The sequence below is a fragment of the Camellia sinensis genome, chromosome 15 (assembly GCF_055761805.1).
Source record: "Camellia sinensis isolate YWXY chromosome 15, ASM5576180v1, whole genome shotgun sequence".
Taxonomy (NCBI): domain Eukaryota; kingdom Viridiplantae; phylum Streptophyta; class Magnoliopsida; order Ericales; family Theaceae; genus Camellia; species Camellia sinensis.
Window position 1 is genome coordinate 120,437,671 of NC_138975.1, and position 17,024 is coordinate 120,454,694.

Genomic DNA, 17,024 nt, shown 5'->3' on the forward strand with positions numbered 1-17,024 from the left:
TAGGATCAAGTGCACAATATAATATATATTTGGCTTTAGCATTTGCTTAAACACTCTTAATATCATTTTCATCCCATTCATTTTCTGTTTTAGGGACATTTTTTTTTGTGTCTACAATTTTGAAAAGAATTTTGGGACCATTTTTAATAATTTTTCATACCGTATAGTTTGTACCTTGAATATATATATCATCATTATATTTTTCCAAATAACTATAATTAATTCCAGAACACTATGGAGGCTTGGAAGGTGAGTGACCATCAATAATTTGTGTTCCTATAATGGTTGCCATTGATCAACTCTAAGACTGTTAAGTCAAAAAAATGTTGGAGCCCTTCCTCTGATACCAATTGTTACCTAGAAAGCAACCCTAGAGAGAGGATGAATCGGGTTTCTAAATAAATTGATAAATTAAAAAATTAACCCAAATAATAAACAATTAACAATATGAAACAATAAAGATGAGTAAAAAATTAAAATTTAATCCAAATGAGAAATAAATATGAAGCAATATAAATGAGACTAATAAAAATAAATAAGTGAAGGAAAGGGAAGAGAGAGCAAATACAAAATTTATAGTAGTTCGACTCAAATCAAACCCATGTCCACTCCTCAAGATCCTCTTTGAAATTTCTTCACTATTTGTCAAATAGAAATTACACTCTTAGTTTTATAGGTGCTAGTGAACTTTAATAATTGATCAATCTCGATCACCCCAAACAACTAGTTGTGAATCTGGTGCTAGTCACACCTAATCCAAATGATTTTATCAAAAAAAAATCACTCACAAAAATATAACTCTCTTTTACAAGAAAAATGATAAGGGATTGAAAACTCTTTTACAATAAAAGCTCAAATTCTCAATATATTTTCTCTCAAAAGAAATTATAACTTAATAAAAATGCACCACACAATATTTTAAGAACTCTCGAGTATCACTCAAAATTTTCAGCACTTCTATGTCTTTCTTTTCTCTACAAAGCTTCTTTTATAGCCATAGAAAAAACTAGTCATTGCAAACGGATTCTAGATAGGCTTCTTTTTCCTTCTATTTTTCTTTCATTTGAATTCATTAGCCTTTTGGACTTGCATCATTCTTGCCAAGAAACACTTCAAATCAATCAAAAGAAGAAAATGAATAAGAAAATATATGGAAATAATTTGAATTGTTTTATTTTATTTTATTTTATTTTTATATTTTAAAATATTCAAAAGAGGTACAATAAATTTAATTAAATTTTAAATCAGTGCAGCATATGATAAAATTCATTTTCATATTTTGTGTCAAATGGTTGTAAAATATGTATATTAGAAAAATTATAATTTGTCCAATAATATATTAGATATCATCAAAATCAAATCATAAGATTAACGTATATTTATTTGGTGGTTGAGTTTGAGAAATTATTTGGTGGTTGATTTTTGAACTCGTAAGAATCACTGAAATTTATCAAAGTCTTCGTCTTGGGCGATGTGAAGCATGTGACGAAAACTCGAGCAATGGATCAAGCGGTGATCTTGCATAGCGTGTATATATGTATATATTTGTGTATATACTGTTGTATATTTTTTTTTTTGAAACTGAGGTGTCCGACTTCTACCGCTGGGCTGCGTCCACCGACTAATCCTCAGGGGGATGCATATGTACATTTTTTATGTCATCAAATTTGAAATTAGATTAAATAAATTCTTAAAAGATAATAGCCCTGTTTGGTAGGGCTTATTTCCAGTTTATTTCAGATTTTAGCTTAATTTAAGCTATTTTGATGTGTTTAGTTCAGCTTAACAATACAGCTTATAACTTTTTGTAAGTCAAAAATCAACTTATTCTTTGAGTGTGGAAGGAGAATCTTAATTTATAAGTAAAAAATTAGCTTATGCTCACAATTATAAGCTATAAGCTGTTACGGTATAAGTTATAATCACTTTCCCACAACTCTACCAAACGGGGCCAATAAATCTTACAAATTAGGTATAAAAATTATTAAAAATTAATTACTTTGGTAGGTTAGAAATTTTTAATTTTTAATTTTTAATTAGGTTTAAAATTTATAAATCTACTTCTTTTTTTTATATTTAAAGAATAATATGTGAAAGAAAAAAAAGAAAGGTTTACATGTAGAAAGTTTGGGGGAGATTTTTGCTTATATTTAAATTACAAGGGGGCAAACTGCTCCAGCCCTTAACGATAAGGGGATAAATTGAATTTTGTCCTAATTTTTTTTTTTATAACACGATATCAAACTTATTAGACTAACTAAACCATTAGCAGGGGCCAGTAGCGAGACCCAACTAAAGTTAGAATAAAACTTTGTATAGATTGACTCCAAAAATTATTTACATCTAGAAAGTTTCAAACTTGAGCCCATGATTAAGAGCAATTGCTAAGAATCTCAAATAAATTATTAAATATTATATGTGTGAGGATATATTTTCTGAATACCAACACGTGGCATGGTGACGCCGACGTGTCAGTCGAGGTGCCATGTGTCGTGGTAGTTAAGCCGAGAAGATATCGGAGTTGACGAGGTTATTCCCGAAGATATCGGAATCCGAGATAAGCAGATAAGGGACAAGAGTCCTAAGGCAAAGAGGGGACTTAACCAAGATAAGGATAAAGCTCTTAGGGAGTTTATCTTTATCTCTTAAAGAGTCCAAAGTAAGCACTAAAATTGGAGTTCATAGAAGTCATACTTCAAGTGGGACTTGGATTGAGTATATTATAAAAGAGAGGCACCCCCGTGGGTCTAAGGTATGCAATTTATGTTTTGAGTATTAAGTTTTGCACTTGATTATCTTTGAGAGATATACTGACTTGATCGTCGGAGTGCCCCCGGGTGGAAGAACCACCGCCGGAGCCTTTTCTTTCTGTTTCAGGTTGCTGAAGCCATCTATTCTGCCTGTGCTCTCCAGTTGATCACTAAGCAGGCAGTGTGGTCAGATTTTTACCCACACAATTTGGCGCCGTCTGTGGGAACGAAGGAAGAATAGATGGCCAGTAACGGACAGCAGGAAAATATTGGGGATGACGCTCCCACTGGGAATGGCAGACCAATTGACCTTGACATTGAAGGAGACAATCACAATACAGAAGCCCGCGACCAAGGTCACAGAGAGAACGACGTCACCCCGGAAGGCGACACGTCAAAAAGGACAAACCAAGGAAAGTACTACAATGAAGATAACCTCCAGGTATGGAGGGACAGGTGCCTACGGAGGGATGAGGAAGTAAAAGAATTAGCGAACAAGCTGGCAGACCTTCAGTCAGTCGTCAACTTCATGATGCAAAATAATGTTATGCAGCCACCATACCCGCTACAAGATACGCCGATGCCAGCAACCAACGCCCAGAGGGGCGGAAGAAAAACAATCCCCGACGTCCCTCAGCATACCAGGAGCGGAAGGCATTCTCACCGGCCTTCCGGGGAAGTCGGACGAGAAGAACCGAGGCAAGAGGAGTCCCGAAGGACGCACCACACGAAGAATCCAGAGCCCAAAGAACATCGGCATATTCAAAAGCAAGCACTCTGCTTTGACACAACCCATGGAGAAAGATCCAAACGGACCCACCACGAGGACGAAAGCAGTGTACCAAAAAGACTAAAATCCAAAGACAGCTGAGCTTCAGGGAGGAGCAAAGAAGACCTGAGGGACTACCTCAAAAGGAGGCAGCATAATGCTGAAGCCGAGGTAAACTCCCCAGTAAAACCGAAGACAGCCTTCTCGGTGGAACTGGACAAACTCGAACCACCAAAAAGATTCAGCATGCCGAGGTTCCAAATTTATGATGGCAAGTCAGACCCAAACTTTCATGTTGGACTATACTTGAATTCAATGGCGTTATATAGCGGGAACGAGCCGTTGCTCTGCAAAGTATTCCCCTCATCCTTTGGGGAAATTGCATCTGATTGGTTCCATAAATTACCAAAGGGAAGCATAAAGACATGGGAGGGCCTGGCCGAGATGTTTGTGGCCAGGTTCGTGACCAACAAGCTGCAACCCCTGAGGGTTGATGCTTTGATGGCTCTAAGAATTACCAAGGAAGAAGGCCTTAGGGCCTATGCGAAGAGATACTACGAGGTGTTCAACCGAATACCCGAATGCAACCAAGAGGTAGCGGTCGTGTCTTTCAAAAACGGCCTGAAAGATGACTGCCCGCTACGGAAGTCTTTGGCAAAAACATTGCCAAAAAGCATGGAAGAACTCATGGCAAGGATCGAGAAGTATGCCAGAGCCGAAGAAGATACATCGGGAAACAAAGAGATAAAGTAGGAAAAGGAAAACGGCTCGCCGAAGCGAAGCCGCAGCAACACTGGACCGACCAAACAAGAAACAGAGTTGAGAAATAAACAGGCAGCAACAACGGTATTCCGGATCCCAATCCATAAAGTCTTAGATCGGATTCGAAATCAACCTTATTTCAGGGCTCCGGCAAGAGCACCGGGGGAATTCATGGGAAGGAACGTTGGTAGACGTTGTGCCTACCACAATGAAGAAGGGCATCCAACTCAAGGTTGCAGAGCCTTAAAAGCACACTTGGAAGACCTGGTAAGACAAGGCCTTCTGAGGGACCTGGTCGATGAGGCCAGAACAAGGGAAGAACAGGCAAGGTTGCCTCAAGCACCAGCAGCACCCCCTCCCCCCGCACAGCTACCACAAGCAGGAGAACCGAGAGTGGTTAATGTGATCCACTCAAGGGTCAACGAAAACGAAGTCAGAGGAGAGACCCAGAGGGTAAGACATTTACAGCATATCTACCAAGTCGGGGAAAAGAGACATCGGCCAGAAGAATGCCAAGGGCCGATGATAGCCTTTACTGAAGCCGATCTAGAATTGGTCCAACATCCGCATAATGATGCCTTGGTAGTATCCCTCCAGGTTGGGGAGTGCCAAGTAAAACGCATCCTAATAGATCAAGGCAGCTCCTGTGACATCATGTATGTCAGATGTTACAAGGAGCTAGGCCTTCACCCTGATGACTTAGAACAATCCAGCGGCCCGATGGTCGGCTTTAATGGAACGCCGACATGGCCACTGGGTGCAACAAGCTTGGAGGTACAAGCCGGCACTAAGAAGATCCAGGCGGAATTCCTGGTAATTGACACACCCTCACCATACAACATCATCTTGGGAAGGCCGTGGCTGCATGCAATGGGGGCAGTTCCCTCAACGTTGCATCAACTACTACGATTCCCAACAGAGCATGGGATTGAAGAAGTCAGAGGGGATCAACTACAAGCAAAAAATTGCTCCATGACAGCAATGAAATCCACCTGTAGTATACGGGAGCCAAGGAACGCAGAAGTTGAAGATGAGGACATGGAGGTCCTAGAAGACGTCGGGAAAGAACCAGCCGAAAAGAGCGAAGAGGCGCTAAAAAAAGTTTTCGTCCAAGAGGACGACGAAGAGCGTTTCTTTCTTCTCGACTCAGGCTTAGCTAGGGAAGAAGAGAAAGAACTGGAAGATTTCTTAAGGGCAAACATAGAGGTGTTCGCCTGGACACCTTATGAAATGCCAGGCATTGACCCCGAGGTCACTTGCCACAAAATGAATGTCGACAGATCGGCAAAATCTGTGATTCAACGAGCCAGAAGACCGACGTTGATGCACGTCGAAGCAGTAGAAGAAGAGGTAGACAGACTCCTGGAGGCCAGGGCCATCCGAGAAGTTTAGTACCCGACATGGCTGTCCAACACAGTAGTAGTAAAAAAGAAGAATGGCAAATGGAGGGTTTGTGTAGACTTTACCAGCCTCAACAAAGCTTGCCCCAAAGACAGCTTTCCTCTGCCCAAAATCGACCAACTGGTAGACGCCACTTCAGGACATGAGAGGATGAGTTTTTTGGATGCATACAGAGGGTACCACCAGATTGCCATGTACCCTCCAGACGAGGAGAAAACCGCGTTCATCACCCCTAAAGGCCTGTACTGTTACAAAGTAATGCCTTTTGGGTTGAAAAACGCAGGAGCAACCTATCAGAGGTTAGTAACAAAGATGTTTAAGCATCTGATTGGCAAAACAGTAGAAGTCTACATCGACGATATGGTCGTAAAGACAAAGGAATCAAAGGGTCATCTTGCCGACCTAAAAGAGGTCTTCCACATACTCAAAAGATATCGGCTCCGACTCAACACCTCAAAATGCGCCTTTGGGGTTGGATCAGGAAAATTTTTAGGATATCTGGTGACAAGAAAGGGCATTGAGGCCAGCCCAGACCAAATCAAGGCCATCCTGGACTTACAGAGCCCGACATCGGCAAAGCAAGTTCAAGTGCTTACTGGAAGGGCCGCAGCCCTAAACAGATTCATCAGCAGAAGCTCAGATAAGTGCAGACCTTTCTTCAACCTGGTGAAAAAAGCCACGGACTTCCTATGGACAGAGGAATGTGAAGCCACCTTAACCGACCTAAAAAAGTACTTGACCACAACTCCGGTTCTTTCCAACCCAGTACCAGGGGAGGAACTGTTTTTGTACTTAGCAGTCTCAGAACACGCAGTCAGTGCAGTGCTAATCCGAGAGGAAAAAGGAGAACAAAAGGCTGTTTATTATGTAAGTAAAACTTTGGCCGACGCAGAAACAAGATACCTACCACTGGAAAAATTAATGCTAGCCTTGGTAATGGCTTCAAAGAAATTGAGCCATTACTTTCAGGCACACAAGATTGTGGTCCTAACAGAGCACCCACTGAAGTCCTTGCTGCATCAAGGAGACTTAACAGGAAGGATAGCAAAATGGGCAGTAACACTGGGCCAGTTTGACCTAGAGTTTAGGCCGAGAACAGCAATAAAGGGCCAAGTTTTGGCCGACTTCGTCGCAGAACTCACACCTGAAGCCATCACACCTCGGGCTCCGTCGAGCCAAGATGAGCATTGCCCCAACAAGCAAAAAGAATCCCAGTCAAAGAAAAAAAAGCAAGAGAAAGAAAAGCTCAGACCATGCAGCATCTACATTGGCGATTCATTCAGACTATTCGTCGATGGAAGTTCAAACCGCCAGGGAGCAGGAGCAGGAGTACTGCTGATATCTCCAGATGGAGAAATTGTAGAACAGTCCATCCGTCTGGGGTTCAAAGCCTCCAACAATGAAGCAGAATATGAAGCATTAATTGCAGGGCTAAAGCTAGCAGCAGCAGCAGAGGCAGACGAGGTAATAGTTTTTTGTGATTCACAACTCATTGTTAACCAGTCAACAGGAGAATTTGCAACCAGAGACGAAAGAATGTCGGCATATGCAAAGGAAGTCATCCGACTGGCAGCCCTATTTCAGAACTGCAGATTACTCCAAGTTAGCCGAGATAACAACACCCATGCCAACGCGTTGGCTAACTTGGCCAGTTCAATTCAAACTGGAAGAACAAGGGCAATTATGATCGATTACATGTCGGCCCCGAGCATAGACAAACAGAGCACCAAACAAGAAGCAATGTGCGTAGACTTGGGACCAAGCTGGATGGATGCAATCATTGCATTCCTAAAAGAAGGGAAGCTGCCAGAAAACCATAAGGAAGCACATAAAATCAGACTGAAGTCAGCCAGATTCAGCCTAACAGCAGAAGGCCATCTCTACAGAAGGTCCTTCACTGGACCGCTCTTAAGGTGCGTACACCCTTTGCAGGTTGAAGATTTTCTCTACGAAATCCATGAAGGAATTTGTGGAAGCCATGCTGGGGGCAGATCATTAGCCCACAGGGCCATTACCCAGGGGTATTGGTGGCCCTACATGCAAAAGGATGCCGAAGCCTATGTGAAGAAGTGCGAACAATGCCAAAGGTTTGCACCTTTGATACATCAACCAGCTGCTGACCTAAACCCAGTATCCAGCCCTTGGCCGTTTGCCCAATGGGGCATGGATCTGGTTGGACAACTTCCCCAGGCAACTGGACAGAGAAAATGCTTGCTGGTAGCAACAGACTACTTTACAAAATGGATAGAGGCAGAGCCTCTTGCCAAAACCCGAGATGTGGACGTCAACAATTTTATATGGAAAAACATTATCACCAGATTTGGGATTCCAAGAGCAATAGTTGCCGACAACAGAACACAGTTTGACAGCAAACTCATCAAGAACTTTTGTGCAAAATTCAAGATCAAGAATTATTTCTCAACACCAAGTTTTCCCCAAAGCAATGGGCAAGCAGAGGCATCCAACAAAGTAATTCTGGATGGAATAAAGAAAAGGCTGCAGGCAGCAAAAGGAAAATGGGTAGACGAATTGCCCAATGTACTTTGGGCATATCGGACTACGCCGAGAAGATCAACAGGAGAATCCCCCTTTGCCATGGCTTATGGCACAGAAGCAGTCATCCCATTAGAGATCGGCATCCCAGGGATCAGAACCCAGGGAGTAGAGAATGGCACCAATGACATACTCTTAGCCCGAGATCTGGATTTATTAGAAGAACGAAGAGAGAAAGCTGCCATTCAGCTTGCAGTATACCAGCAACAGCTTGCCAGAGCCTACAACAAGAAGGTCAATCCAAGAGATTTTCAAATCGGCGACCTCGTCCTGAGAAAAGTCGTCGGAAACAAGAAGGACCCCAGGGAAGGCAAGCTTGGCCCAAACTGGGAAGGACCCTACAGAATTACTTCAATATTAGGCAATGGAGCATATCAGCTTGAGGACAATGAGGGCAAAGCACTGCCCAGACCTTGGAATACTTGTAATTTGAAATTTTTCTATCATTAGATGTACATCATATTTTGGCCGATATCATCAATAAAGTCCTTTCAGAATTCTTTCAACACACATGATTAAGAAAGTTATGCATTGATATTTATTGAAGACATAATTAATGTGAACCCAAGTCAAACTCAGGTTCACATTGGGGGCAAAGAAAAAGCCGAGATTATTCCTTAATTCACTTGTTGAAATTTGTAGCAATTTACAAGTTGGAATTAAGCTGATTCCTTATCTTCACTTGTTGAAATTTGTAGCAATTTACAAGTTGAAGTTAAGCCGAGGTTATTCCTTAATTCGCTTGTTGAAATTTATAGCAATTTACAAGTTGGAATTAAGCTGATTCCTTATCTTCACTTGTTGAAATTTGTAGCAATTTACAAGTTGAAGCTAAGCCGAGGTTATTCCTTAATTCACTTGTTGAAATTTGTAGCAATTTACAAGTTGGAATTAAGCTGATTCCTTATCTTCACTTGTTGAAATTTGTAGCAATTTACAAGTTGAAGTTAAGCCGAGGTTATTCCTTAATTCACTTGTTGAAATTTGTAGCAATTTACAAGTTGGAATTAAGCTGATTCCTTATCTTCACTTGTTGAAATTTGTAGCAATTTACAAGTTGAAGTTAAGCCGAGGTTATTGCTTAAGTTCTCATAGCAATATGGTGGTTGTTTAAACCCTAAGGAAGATGCTTAACACTTGTTGAAATTTTAGCAATTTACAAGTTTATGTTAAGCCGACATATGGTCACCAGCCAAGGTATATAGAAACTTACAAGTGAAGTAAAGGCTAAGTATATTGTTTAAACGCTTGTTGAAATTTATTTATTCAAACACTTAGAAAAAACGACAGTATATGCTAACACTTGTTGAAATTTGTAGCAATTTACAAGATTGCAGGTCAGTATTTTGCCGAAGTAAAAGTTTTGTAGTTATACCCGACGTATGTAACCCCGACAAGATTACATAAAGGATGCAACATGAAGAAGCATACAAAAATTTCTAAGTACAGAACGATGCAGAAGCAATCAACAGAACATCACAAGATTAAAAAGCATCTATAGAAAGAGCAGTTGCAGTTACATGTTGAAAAAGTTACATCGGCCACAAAAAGGAGTTATACATTGTCTGGAAACTAAAAAAGTACAAAATACAAAGTACAGAAAAGAAGGAACAAAGTACAAAAGACATTTTTCAAGACTCTTCAGTATCAGCAGCTACAGGGACTAGGACCTCGGACGATTCTGGTGGAACCTCGTCGGCCACTTTTTCCGCTTGTATCTCGGCATCAATCTCTGCGATTGTTGTCTCAACACTTCTTTCTATCAAGAGAAGATCGGACGATAGTTGCCCAGTGACAATTTCCTTGGTTGCTCCCTCAACCTCATCACCCTCCTCATCCAAGGTTAAGTCCATAACCTGCCCAGCAGGAGGAGGGGACTTGGCTTCGACGGCATCCTTGGGTTTTCTCACCAAGGCTTCTTCATTGGTTTCCTTATCTTCGTCCTCGGCATCAGCCTCAGACTCTGATTCACTTTCAGGTGGAGGTGGAGGAAATGGTAAAGGAATAGCGTCGGCCTGGCGCAATGGCGAGTCAGCAGGATGATCAAGCTTCTTTATCAGGGACATCCAACCAAGAGAAAATCCCCTGTTGCATGCCTGCCTGACTTGAAGTTTGTAGTCCTCTGCGACGTCAGCCATGCCCTGGGCATAGGCCTTTTTGTCGGCTTCTTTGACTTCGGCCTCTTTGGTGGCCAAAGCTTGCTGAAGTTCTTTCTCCGCCTAGGCCTTCTTAGCCTCAGCATCTCTTTTCTCGGCCTCAGCAACTTTTTTCACGGCCTCAGTGGATTCGGCCTTCTCAAGAGCTAAAGTTTGGGCCTTAGTAGCCGCCTCGGCCTGATCTTCCAATTTTTTCATCCTTGATTCCAGAGATCTGATCTCCTTCTTCATGGAAGATGCTTCCCTCTTCATATCAACCAATCTTTGCCGGTTTTCAAAAGATTGCATTGAAAATGAATGAGCGTGCTGAATGGCCTAAGGAAAAACAGAAGTGTTAGAAAATATTTTCAGTAGGAAACAGAAGGAAAAATCGCAAGTGCAAACAGGAACACTTACTTGAACGGAGTGTTGGAGCATGAGAGCGTAATTCTCATACTCACTAAGGTTAGCATTTCGATCCAAATCATTTGGAAGGAGAAGAGCAGTGCTGAGGGCGACACCAACGTTAATATCGTCGGCACTTTCACTGGCCATGATAGGCCTATCCTCCAGAGTTAGTTCAGGAGCCCATGGAACGTCGGGCTTCTTTGACGCCGAGGTCGTCGCGGACGATGACCTTGGCCTCTTAGATTGTGTAGACCCTGAGGGTTGGCCCTCAGCAGACCTCTTGGTGGCAGCAGAGGTTGATTTTTTGCTTTCTGCTAGTTTAGAAATAGGCAAAGCATCCTCAGCCTCGGCATCTGTAGCCTTGGCCTTGGGCTGAGCCTTTTTAACTCTCTTTGGTTTTGGTGGGAGCATTGATTGCGTTGGTACAGCTTCAGCATCAGTTAGAAGGTCGGCAAGAAGATCTTGAACGACAGGCCTTGGACGAACCATCTCGGCAGTCTTTACAAGTCTTCGTCGACGTTTACGCTCCGGAATTGGTATTAAGTAGGGGGCCGAAGTTGATGGAAGATCGGCTGGGTCAGAGGTGGATCCTTGATCTGTTCGGGACGAAGAAGCGGTTAAAGTTGTAGCAGTAGGTGGAGACAAACTCTTTTTTTTTTCCTTTTTGGGATGTCGGGCAAAGTGGATTTATACATAGGGATAAAGTTTAGTAACAGTGGGGCTTTTCGTTTGTGGACTGGAAGGTCAAGGAGTTTTTTCAGATCTGTTCCTGGGAAAAAGGATTGGCGGAAGTTTTTCGGTGGCTGATGAAGATCTGTAGGACAAAAAACAAATAGACGTCAGAAATAGAAAGTATTAAAGACTTAAATAAAAACAACTAAGTGTTGGCTCAGGGCTCTTACCCTTGCCCTCTGAAATTGTTCGAGGAAGAGGGTAGAGGTGGACATCTTCATCTGGGCCAAATTCCCAATTTCCCGACGCAATAACAAAGTCATCTCTAGCCCCTTTGTTGGAGTCTGGAAGGTCGGCTACAATTTTAAACTGGGTGGATCTCGGCTTAAGGTAATAAACGAAGCCCCTATCCTTCAGGTTGAGGGGACACATGGTATAGCAGTACTGAAGGTCGGCTAGAGTGATTCTAAGATTTTCCTGCCTAGCTAAAGCTATAATTCCGTTAATCACCCTATATGAGTTGATAGTAAGTTGCATGGGGTTCAGCCTGTAGAAATAAAGAACTTCACGAAAGAGGGGATGAAGTGGAAGCCGAAGTCCACATTCGGTAAAAGCTACTATAGGAAAAGGCATTGTATGATCTGTGGGCATGATGGTATCATTATCCCCAGCTAGCTTAAGGTGAACATCGGCTGGGATAGAGAATTCTTGCCTGAAGTATTCAAGTTTTGTTGGGGTATTTACCCTATGCCTCCACATACCCATTATGTCAGCTTAAAATATGTTTTAGAAGATGGGCGTTTTTAAGAAGGGTTACAAGAACCTCGGCAAAGATCTAGGAAAGGGCTGATAAGGCTTGTTTCAGTCTTCCCTAAATTTGAAGGTTCTACGCACAAATCCCAAACCTAAGAACTATAAAGATCAAGATCGAAGGCACAGATCTGGGTCAGATACAAAAAAGAGAAAACAAAGACGAAGTTTCAGATTCAAGAACAAAGATGGACTATCAGAAACACGAAGAATACAAAGGGATAAAGGTCAAGAATTCTGGCAAGAAAAATATTGAAACAGTACAAGTGTTCAAAGTATGGGAGAAATCGAGCAACAAAGCAGTAATGGTAAAAGCACATAAAGAGAATAGAAGAATTAAAGGAAAGGGTCTTACCAGAACAAATGAAGCCGGGGCAATGTTCGCCGAGCTCAGAAATCGGTTGCAACGGCAAAGAAAGCTTCACAAAAATGGGAGATTAAGGACAGTTCCAGAAGAGAGATCGAAGCAATGGCAGGTTCGAAGAAGATAAAGCTTTCAGAGAGAGAAAGAGCAAGAAACCAGAACGAAAAAGTGAAGGAAAAGTAGAGGCAAAAAAGAGTTTTGTCAAAAATTTGAAACGGCGGCAAAATTAGGGTAATTATTACGCCTAGAGCAACGCAGACATCAGACGGCGCAGACAAATGACAGACAGCTTTCAGGCGCGTCACAGACACGCTCCAATGAAAACAAAACACGTGAAAAGGAACGGTTAGAAATGCATGACAGCTCATGCGCGTGGAAAAGTACGTTCGAAACCTTGTTCTCCGAAGAGAACACGTCGGCTGGAAGAGGATTATCTCGGCTAAACAGTTTTTGAGCCATTACTCCGAAAAGAAATGTTAAAATATCGGTATAGGTTCCATCACCTCAGAATGCCGAGGTAATAGAACCTAGGGGGCAGTTGTGAGGATATATTTTCTGAATACCAACACGTGGCATGGTGACGCCGACGTGTCAGTCGAGGTGCCACGTGTCGTGGTAGTTAAGCCGAGAAGATATCGGAGTTGCCGAGGTTATTCCCGAAGATATCGGAATCCGAGATAAGCAGATAAGGGACAAGAGTCCTAAGGCAAAGAGGGGACTTAACCAAGATAAGGATAAAGTTCTTAGGGAGTTTATCTTTATCTCTTAAAGAGTCCAAAGTAAGCACTAAAATTGGAGTTCATAGAAGTCATACTTCAAGTGGGACTTGGATTGAGTATATTATAAAAAAGAGGCACCCCCGTGGGTCTAAGGTATGCAATTTATGTTTTGAGTATTAAGTTTTGCACTTGATTATCTTTGAGAGATATACTGACTTGATCGTCGGAGTGCCCCCGGGTGGAAGAACCACCGCCGGAGCCTTTTCTTTCTGTTTCAGGTTGCTGAAGCCATCTATTCTGCCTGTGCTCTCCAATTGATCACTAAGCAGGCAGTGTGGTCAGATTTTTACCCACACAATATGCAATACTTAATAAGTGCTGGATTCACACCACATATGAAAGCTAAGTTAGCAGAGATAGGCTCTAAATTAGTTGATGAATTCGACAAAGTAAAATAAAAATCAATGCTAATATTGTGCAAACTTTATTGAATAATATGATTAATATAATATTTTAACTGAAATAGTAAAAGACTATAGTAAAAAAAAAAGATTAAATACAACAAATCTTACGTAATATTATTGATTAATACAATATTATAAATAAGATTATGGGGATATGGTAAAAAACTATAGTAAAAAAAAATATTAAATACAACAAATCTTACATGATATTATTGAGTAATACAATATTATAAATAAGATTATGAGAATATAGTTGTTTTTATTAATTTAATCAAATATTCTCCACTTTAATGTGGAAAAATTATTTTTTAAAAATTTAGAATTTGATCCAATAACAAATCAAATTTTAGTTTTTAATTATTTTCATTTAAATCCTTAATTAATAAAACGATAACACTTTTAACCATAAACATTGATATTTTAGACAATTTAATGACTTTTTATTAGTGATATTGGACAATAGTAGTGGTTATAAACTAGGGAATGAAGGTGAGGGTGGCAATGAGTTCGAGCAGGGATAGAGTAGTTATGCACGAGAAACAGAGATAGAGGGCTGATAGATTAAGTGATATGTAAATAAGATAATTGATTAAAGACACCCGATAAAACAGTAAAACCTCTTTGTAGTTCACTCTCTCTCTCTCTAAAACCTCCTTCCCAGGCCTCACTTTGGGGCCGGCCGGCCGCCGCCTTTGGCTATGGAGGTCGGCTGGCCCAGATCTTTTTTGTCTGTGGCTGTTAGTTTTCCGTTTTAATAAACTTGATTCCCCCATTATCTTCCCATCAGTGTTGTGCGGGGCTGCCGCAGTTTTTTGGGGTGTTTTGGTGATCGTTTTGGTTGTTCTTTGGGTCGGCAAAGAGGATGATCCACATCTGGTTAGGTTTCTCATTCGGGCGCTTCTTTGCGAATGGAAGTTTGAGGGGTGTTCTCGGTTCAGATCTATGGAGGTATTTCGGTGTTTTGGTCAGGGGGAAGCATTCGAGCGCTTCCATGCGTATGGGAGTTTGAGGGGTGAACGCCGTCCAGATGTGTGGTGTGTTTTCAGTGGTTGGGTTGTTCGGCCATAGGAGTGGAGAAGTGGAGATGGCAGTGTTTCGACCATAAGAGTGTTTGGGTTGTTTGGGTTGATCAGCCTGGGGTGTGTTTGGATGCATTGAGCATAGGTGAGGTGTGGTGCAAAGGAGCGTGCAGCAGGTAGGTGGGTGTTGGGCGTGCAGCAGGTGTGTTTGGATGCATTGAGTACTCGGAGTCTTGGGTGGCTATGGAGTTTCTAGGTCGGTTCAGCAGCATAGGTGAGGTGTGGTGCAAAGGAGCGTGTGCAGCAGGTAGGTAGGTGTTGGGCGTGCAGCAGGTGGGTGTAGGGCGTTGGGTGCTGTCAGGTTTTGGGCGTTGGGAGTTGAAGCAACCAGGTGTAAAGCTTTAAATTTAAAAAATAGCAAGTGGGTGGGAAAGATTTTGTTTAAAAATAGCAGGTGGCGTTGGGAGTGAAGCAGCATTGGATTTGGTGTGGGGTTTTGGATTTGGTCTTAGGTTTTTATGGGCTAATTTTGTGGGGATTCTTGTATTTTTTTTTCTAGTTAAGTCCTTCTTAACTTTTTTTGTTTTTTTTGTTTTAAAAAAAAAAAAAAAAAAAAAAAAAAATCGTGAGGCCAAGGGGTTGGTTGTATGGATGCGAGTAGCAGTAGTAGGGGTATTGTGTACTTTCCGAATCTCTCTCGATGCATTTCATCTTCCTGTACCTTTAATTTCATGCTGTTAATGAAATTTTTCTTTGCTGATCAAAAAAAAAAAAGAGATAGAGGGCTGATAGTGGAGTGAAAAATAGGAGAGGTGCGATGCGATGGATGACAATAAGAGCGAGAGATGTTGTCAACAATAATGAAGGAAATAAATGAATAAATTATGGCGGTGTTTGCAAGATGTGGGTTTGGTTTTTTTTTTTGATTTTTTCCATTAATAGACAAAATTTTTGTAAAACTAAAAAAAATTAATCCAAACAAAATATCACATTCAACTCCATAATCATTTCACTTTTTCTCTTACAAATATCACATCCAACCACAAAAAAACCTAACTATCTTCCCAAACACCAAAAAAATTTTCTCCAGTAATATCCTACAACTAAAAAAACCTATATAAAAACCCACTTTCCAAACACCTATGTAAATTACTTTTTCCGTTAATTATAACTACTAGCATAATTATTCTTGCCATGAACGGGTATAAATAAATAATTAAAAATTAATTTTTAAAATTAAATAATAATTTAAAAAATTTATCTACAATATTTAATAAAATTGATTTAGAATCAGTTAAATTTTATTCGTTTTTATCATAGTTACATATAAGAGAATTTTTATTTATTTATTCTTATGTCATTAATTGTGTGCTGTAAGTTTTTAATAACAAATATATGTCATAATTTAAGTGGTAAAAATTAAAAAATAAATCACAAAAATTGTATTTATGATAAAATATAAATACATTTCATCTTATAAATTTCGTAAATTTAATTTATCATATGATAATGGTAAATTACATTTGTCAATATAGTAATTTTTTCAAATTTTGTGAAGTCTAAAAATTATAATTTGCCTTATGTTACAAGATTTATATAAAAATGAATTAGGATTCACTGTGATATTAAATTTGGGCTTAATATTAGATTTACGTCAACTTGTCCTTCACCTAATCGTTAAAAATTGTCTTGTTCTGTTTCCAACTTATATGAATCATTTGACCTATCCTATTTATTAAATTAGTAAATAAATATTTGTAAATATTTTTTTTATAATAAAAATAAGAAATATGGACTTATTTTATGCATACTTATTATAAAGTTTCAACTATAGTTTAAAAAAAAATGATATATTTATGTTTAAAACAATTAAATGAGTAGTTATATATATTTATGTATAAAAAAATTATTTAAGATAAAACCACCCTAAATTGTCGGTCATATTCTAATCGTAATAAATTTAAATTATATCATAGTTTATTATTTTGTGATTGATATGAGCTAATTTGGGGGTTTTAATATTAGATTAAACACTAAAACGTAGCTAAGAAAATTTAGTTCAAGTCGATTTTTTTTGTTAATAATTCTTGATTTAAGCCTAGTCTTTAGAGAATCGTCTAATTCATGTCTAATCCATGAGTTAGTACACCTACCTATTTATTTAATTTTTAATTAGTAAATATATATTTTTTAAAAAT